Genomic DNA, 7,911 nt, shown 5'->3' with positions numbered 1-7,911 from the left:
CATAATCTTTTGAGAATCTGATCCGCCCTGCACGGAAAATAGCTCCGTTTCAGCAAACTTGTTGACTCGCGACGGCAATTTGTCCAATCTGTGCAACCCGGAGACAAAGCTGAGAGCCGCCGCTGCTGTTTACACAGTCTCCACTTGTCTGCAGCAAAAATAGCAGCTCTCCGGGATGAGGGAGGCTCATTGTCAGATCGCTCTCCAAGAGCAAACTTGGCAGCACCCAAAGGCTGTACTTTTTTACATTTAGCCATGCCTCTGTTTGCGGAGGATTTGACTCATGCCATGACAAAGGCTGATAAATTGTCAGCCAGGATCATTTCTGATTGGCAGGTTGGGGAAGCAGAGCCAGCAGCGAAAGATATCTTGCTCTTTTACCCCTGGAAAACTATGACAGCCATCAGTTACTCTTCAGGAAGTTTTATGTTGCCAAGAGGGCCTGTGTAAGCGAATTTCTTTGGACTCCAACTGACAGTCAAGTAGGGGTCACTTTTAGATCCCTTGAGAAGCCGATGGACTCCCTGCTGGTCCGCCCAGCATCCCGCCAGTCCCTGAATGAGCTCTGAATGTTGGCTTGAGGAAGAAGATACCAAACTGGATCTTTTCCTGCAGCAGGTGAGGAAACTGAGAATCCATAAACCCACGCTGGTAATTATTAACTCCTCTGAACATCAGTTGTTTTTTTTGTGGTGAGCCGTTTTTTTGCTGAATCCAGAGAAACCTCGCTTAGGGCACTGCCAGTCATTTTACAAGTGCTGATCCTCCTCCTCCTAAGCGGATTGGGGGGATGTTTTGACGTTTTCGCCAGCCTCGGTCAGCGATAAGGATGACCCGGTCATCTCACAGCAAGCTCCCAAACAACGCTGTCTTTTCTTTGGAGAAAAAGACAACACACTGTGTCCTTAGCGGATGCCCTTGCACGGAAAAAAATGACAGTGTCCTGTGACAGCAACGACGCTGAATAGGGGGAAGAAGGAACTGCCTTTTCATGCGTTTTCTTTTAGTTTTTGACAAGTGGAGGAATCCTCGAGAAATGTTTGGCTTTTCTGTGAAGCAGATATAAAAACTTTTGATAGAAGAGAAAAAAGGAAGGATTCTGCAACTCTCCAAGACAAAAAATATTACAGCAAAGGAAGCTAAGGTGAGCTGCAGCATAACTGGAGCCCCTGACAGCTTTTCTTTGCTTTCTTCTTTCATCTGCATTTACTAATTTAAAGTTCTGCCGCCTACACACTGCTGCGAGGTGCCAGAAAAACTGCCAACCCCGCTCGAATGTGAGACATTTCCCAGCAACAAGATAGTACAACCAATTGGCCGAGCAAATTGATCCAGTTTACAAAGTCATTTCTTCAGAGGAAGTGTGCCGAGCAAACAACGGTAAATTAGATGGTGTAAACTGCGTTGGAAAATCAGAGCATGCTCCTTTATACTTTTTTGATTTTATTTAATTTAAAAGCGAGAGCGAGACAAAACAGCACCTTTCAATGCTCAGCGGTGCATTCTGTGAGAAAGTGACACTAATAACGGCCTTGTGTCGAGACGTCTGTCAACTCTGCATTCACTGCAATGAAATAAATTCCTCACAAAGGGACGACGTCGCCTGCTCTTTGATTGCAGCCGGCACCGTCTAATTTGGTAAATTTTCACCGCTGAAAGGGTGCCAATTTGCCAAGCCGGGAGAGGAATTTTCAATTTAGGGAGAAATCACATCAAAAGTCCACCGCAGTGGCAGAAAACCTGCTGTTCGGAAGCCAGTGGATGTGTGATGGAGAGTACGGATGACTGCTGATACTGATCACCGTAACCACAGAGGAATAAAGCTCTGCTCAGTATCTTATAGCTCTGTCTTTACGCCTCAAATTTACCAGACCGCATTTGTCAACTTACACCGGCTGTGTGTTCAGTCTAGTAAGCTGCATGACTGACAGACAGCTGGAGTCACAGCTTGTTTTATTGTGAAAGTAAACTCAGTGTTTTTAAGTAGTTTCCAGCCATGACTTCCTGTCCTGCTCTACCTCCCCTACGCTGAATTTATTCATCACAGCCATTTTTCTTTCAAGACTAATCACTTCTTTACTCTACCTCCCAACATGTTTTAAAATCCCCGGAAAAAATACACAAGAACATCAGCAGTTAATCATCATTACACATGATGTAAAACATGACTGGTGAGATGGATTTTTTGACCTATGGGGGGAGCAGTCTTTGTGGTGACCTCGCTCTGAGCCGAACAAGATGACGGCCATTTTTTTTTACAGTCTAATGGCGTTAAAACTAACAGCTTTACTTTTTCCAGGAACAGGTAATCTAATTAATTACCCTTTTAGACGTTAAAACACAGCTACAACGTCAAGAGCTGATGCTAAAGTAAACTTTTCAGCAACAAATATTACACAGCTACCTTTGTGCGTCTGTGTAACCTCAGTCAGAGAGGATCTCATGCAGTGTCTTTGGATCAAACCAACTCCAGGGAGAGGGGTGGATGCTTTTTGGGGTTTGAATGCAAGGCACGAGTTGCTGACTTGAAAAAATATGAAAGATGACAGGACTAGATTTTATAAACAAGGGGGTGGAGCAAGAGACAGGGTTAAAAAGCGGAAGAATCCTTCCTAAATCAGGAGAGTTGGCAGGTCTATCCAACTGGACAGGAGCTGCAAATTAAACACACACAAGTCCATCGGGTGTGTTGGGTTGAAACTGGCGTTTTCAGGATGGAAGTGGACACTACTTCCAGGGTATTGATGGAAATGGCAAGAACATACATGTGCCTGCTAAAAAACGGAATTATTTTGGTAAATTGATAGTATTTCAAAAAAAAATAACGCAAGAATTAACTAATTGTATTTATAAAGGAGTAATTCAGTTACTAATTTAGTTACTTTTTTTGGAAAGAAATCTGCCCAACATTGATAACAATCCATTCAAAGCAAACCACCACACACGCTTCAAGTGTTTCTCCCAGTGGTATGAATGCTCATGACCTATAAAATGTATTCATCATTAATAATCAGCATAAATACACGTGCAGGGCCCCTGCTGTGACTGGCGACTGCAGACAAGTTAACCTGATAAATGACTTGAATTTCTCAGAAAGCGTGTGTCCTTGGTGGGCGCAGCTTGTGTTAGTCTTTCGCCCGGCTGATTGATAGTGGCGGATGCTAATTCCATGGCAAATGATGCTATTATTCAGGGGCTCAAATTGAATTACTTCATCCATTGGATCTGCTTAACATTTTCCCCGTGGAGAGTTTAGCAACCAGCGTAATCTCCCCTACTTACTTACAAGTCCCGTTTGTCATGCCTGGTCGCTCCCTCCTGCTGGATCTCTCAACGTGGCGTGAATCATTTTATTCAGCTGTGTTTAAGACACAAGGGTAGCTTCTAGAAATTTTATTTTCCCGTTTCAAGCATGCAGTTTTGTGCCATCAATAACCATTAATACGGAAAATAAAGGCTGTTCGACTGGGGATAGAGCTGCTTCAGAGTCCAGGTTGTAGTGTTTGTGTTGTGAAACTGTAAGTGCAGGTTTCAGCGTTCAGCCTCTATTGTTCAGCTGTATGTGAGTGGCACAATAAGGAGTGATTGCGGAGGTGTGTGGGTTGTAAGTTAGAGCATGTAGGTTGGAGGTCATTCACAATTAAGACATTTCTGATTACGCAACGAGATTGACACCTTTCTTTCTGAAAGCTGCACAAGAGACAAGGAAATAATGACTGAACTGGAGGCTGAATAATGTCATGCATGTTGTAAGGGAATAAATTACAAGACATGGTGGAGATATTTCAACAGGATCATGCAAAAGCTGCAGATTTGAAAGAGAGGAGAAGCAGATCCTGCAGAAAGTGTGTGATGCTGCTCTGTGTTTGAACCTGTTTTGTTGATTTCTGCAGAGGAGCATGGGTCGGCATGATTAAAAAAAAACACCCGGCCTGCAGAGATGATGATGTATTTTGAGGACAGGCTCTGAGCTCTTGATGGATGATACACACAATACCAGTTGAGGACCATTACTGCATGAAGCCAATTTTCCACAAGAGCTTTGACATTGAAATCATCGCCTGAACTGCAATACAATCCAGAGACCCTGCGATAGAGAGGTGCAGCTGATGTCCTTGGGTGACTGAGTGACTGAGTTAAATCTGTGAAGCAGTGTTTGCATTAAGTGAGGTTTAAAATCATTCACAGAGAGAGAAATGGAAGAAAAGGGAACATATGAAGAGAAGTTAAAGGTCACATTTGTTCCTGAATGCTCCCCATCTTCACCCATTTTTCAAAACAAACATAACCAGAAGTGAAAAATCCTCTGTATCCTGCATCATGGCGACATACTCCTAAAGTTTGTTATCCCAAACAAGCCGAGATCTCAACAGAAACACAAACAACCCAATTTAGCCCCGTTCTCTGGACTACACTGGCTGATAGGATTGGCCCGCGGTGTTTGTATTACTGTCACAGCTCCTTCTGCTGCAGCTCTGCTCGTCTGCAGCGAACCTGCAGGGCCTATTTGTGCACAGAGTATCCAGGAGTGATGAGCCAGGACGGTTGCATATTGCCACAAAAACCAGTTGTCTTCACTCTGAAATAGGAAATCCCAGAGCGGGAGGCGGCCTGTCAGTTCCATCAACGGTGGGATAATCCCAGAGAAGAGACGGCATTTTTATTGGCCTGTGTCTCGCTCCAGCGCCGAGACCACCCGTCTAATAAGTCAGTGATGCCTCTTTCTTCCTCGGCTCTGGCTTCCTCTCTTTTACTTACAGCTGGAGTTTTTTTTAATCTTCTCTGACCTCAGGTCGACAGCAGAGTGATTCATGAACACGAGTCTCTTTGTTCAGGCAGGTGAGACCAAAACATTGACACAACAGTCCCTCGGTGACGCATCGCTCTTGGTGTATATTAGATCAACTTGAAGAGAATACATGCAGTGGATGCTTTGTGCTTCATATTCTCACACTTTCAACATTTAGCTTTGTGTGATCAGGTTTTTGAATGAGCTACAAATTGGTCTTCTTGATGTTTAACAGCTGCTACTTTCATTCACACCTAATTTTGACTAATTAGGCAGCCAGCAAGATGCGTGCAGCAGGTTCCCGAAACATCAGAGATCTCAAACTCCAACCTCCAAACCTCATTACAACGCAGAATCAGTTTTTAAACGGCATCTGAGTGCCTGACAGAAACAATACACAAACAACAACACCTCACCACAGAAAGCGGTGAAAACAGCTTTCTTCACTTTGACTTGTTTGGAAGTCAAAAACACTGAATGGAACTTTTCTGTTTGGTCGCTTTAAAGCCAATTTGAAAAATCAACCTAACTTGTTTTACTTTGTACACAGTGGAAAAAATGAAATCTTACCAAGTGTTTTTGTCTTTTTTTTCAGTAGAAAGTATCTTTTCAGACTAAACATGAGCCACATTCACCTGACAAGTCCAGAAAAATGTCTTGTTTTAAGTTATTCAAAGACAAAAATGAGGTCTAAATTGCTTGTAACAAGTAAAAAAAATCTGCCAATAGAAGAAGTAAATATTTTGGGTTCAATTGGCAGATTTTATTTTTTAGACCAGGGGTGGCTTTATGGGTGGGGCCTATGGTGCCAGGCCCACCCTAAATTTTTCTTCGATCTTTTTAAATCAATTAATTTATGTATTTTTTATTTTATTTTATTTTTTTTAAAGAATATTGTTAAATTTAGTCATTTTTCGCTCAGTTTTTTATCGTGAGATGCCCTGTCTTCATATAATGAGCTGAATGTGGGAATCTTTTAGCCTATCTGAAAACAAAAGGATACATTTTAATGGTGTTACACATTCAACCTCATATTAAACCTGTCAAACTGATTTTGTGGAAGACTGTAGATTTTTGTCTTTATTAGCATTCATTAGAGCGCTACTCTTTGGTCAATACCATGCAGGGCAACTGCAGGTAGGTCCAACGGATCCACTAAAACATTATAAAACACAATCAAATGTTATAAGAGCGAAAAGCATCCAAATCTGCTTTAAAATAGTAGTATATCTATATCTTTTAAGTACTACTTATTTCACTTTTGTAATTGAAGGCCCACCCAAAACTGAAATCCTGGCCCTGTCCCTGATTCAAACCTCATTTTTGTCTTTAAATAACTTAAAACAAGACATTTTTCTGGACTGGTCAGGTGAATGTGGCTCATATCAAGTGTAATAAGACAATTTTTACTTAAAATAAGACAAACACACTTTAGATTTCAGTTTTTGCAGTGCAAATACAGTGTGTACTCAGAGTTAGTAAGTAGGACTCTTAACTGATAGAAATTTTGACATTTCCATTGTGAAATGTTACCGAAGCCGCTCTGAGAGGAGCAAGAGGAGGCACCCCAAAAATCTCAACCTTGACGATTATCTGATCAGGACAGCTCCTCCTGTTCGGAGGTTTCTGGGTAAGTCCAACTTGGAGGATACCCCAGGGAAGACCCTGAGCTACCTGGAGGCAGCATGTATCATGCCAAGCCTGGGATAACCTTGGGATTCCCCAGGGGGGAGCTGGGAAACATAACTATGGAGGGGGATGTCTGGGTCAGCTTGTGCCAAGAAGGCATCTGATTAGGAATCTTCTCTTTGGAGGAATTCTGGGTAGGTCCACCTGGGAGGAGACCTCAGGGCGGACTCAGAGCTTGCTGGAGGGGATTATGTATCATATCTGGCCTGGGCACACCTTGGCATCCCCCAGAGGGAGCTGGAACAGGTTACAGGTGAAGAGGATATCTCAGGAATCCAGAGATTGGGAAGTTTTTGAAATCTGAAGAATGAAGTTTTTCTCTTGAGATTTCATTTATCATCTTATTTATTTCTTTATTTTAATTTTTGCTCCTTTTTTCAGATTTACATCTTCAGTGGGAACAAATCTGCTGGAGGCTGAGTGGCACATTGAGGCTGAGGGAGTCAAAGAGTAGAAAGAAATAGACTGACATGTTGTTTGTTTTGGTCTTTTCAGCAGATTGACACTAAGGGAGGAATATGGAAAAACATCAGCTCCTTGCTTTTATGTTACGTCAGGGCTTCTTTGAATAAAAATATAGAGGGGTTTTTTTTATGATGTGCGACAAAGTGACAGACGTTTTTAGCTATGTCACTTCGACATCAAGAAAAGGGTAGAACTATTTATTTTTCTGTCTCCTTTTCATCACTTTTGATTCACTCGCGCTGCAGCTTTTAGCGTGATCTAAGAGCCTCTATTGAAAGTATCAAAAACAGCACATTTGCAGAAATGCTATTTTACCCACCAAGCTGAAAAAAAAAACAGTTTCCCTTCCTGTTTCGTCCGCCGCTGTCTTAATGGATTTTTAATGGGTATTTCAGAGGATCCAAGAAAGGTTGTACTGGTCTTGCTTGAGTCACGGTGAACAGATGGTATCCCAGGCAGGGGGAAAAAAAGGGGAAATCAAAGAGTTTATTGATCCAGCAGCTTAATTAAACAAGACTGAGTGTCAGTGCTTGGACTGCATAGTGACTGAACTTCACAGCATCTGGTATGAACCTGAGCGGAGCATAAAAAGGCGCGAATGCATGCAGGAAGCAGGAGATAACACAGACACAGTGTGTACACACACACACCTACACATGGCTGGAGTCTCAGCAGAGCTATAGGCTGAGGAAAGAAGAAGAAGAGAGGTGTAGGAGGAGCATGACAACAATAACTCTACAAGCTCCCAAAGGATTCTGGGATTGCAAAACAGACTCTTTCTGCAGTTTTTTCACCCCTGGGTTGCTTTGGCATTACTCCTTGTTGTGCATGTTGATTCTGTGTGCTTGATTTTCCTCCAACATTTCCAGTCGGCGGCGGGAAGAGCACAATCAAACACACTCAGAGAGGAAAAGGAGTGTTTTCTACTCAGCTTTGAGGCAAGCTTTCAACGCGGAGTGTGTAAATAA

The sequence above is a fragment of the Halichoeres trimaculatus genome, unplaced genomic scaffold (genome assembly GCF_033239565.1).
Source record: "Halichoeres trimaculatus isolate MK-OKI-2021-1 unplaced genomic scaffold, fHalTri1.1 fHalTri1_scaffold_24, whole genome shotgun sequence".
NCBI lineage: Eukaryota > Metazoa > Chordata > Actinopteri > Labriformes > Labridae > Halichoeres > Halichoeres trimaculatus.
This window is presented reverse-complemented; position numbering follows the sequence as displayed.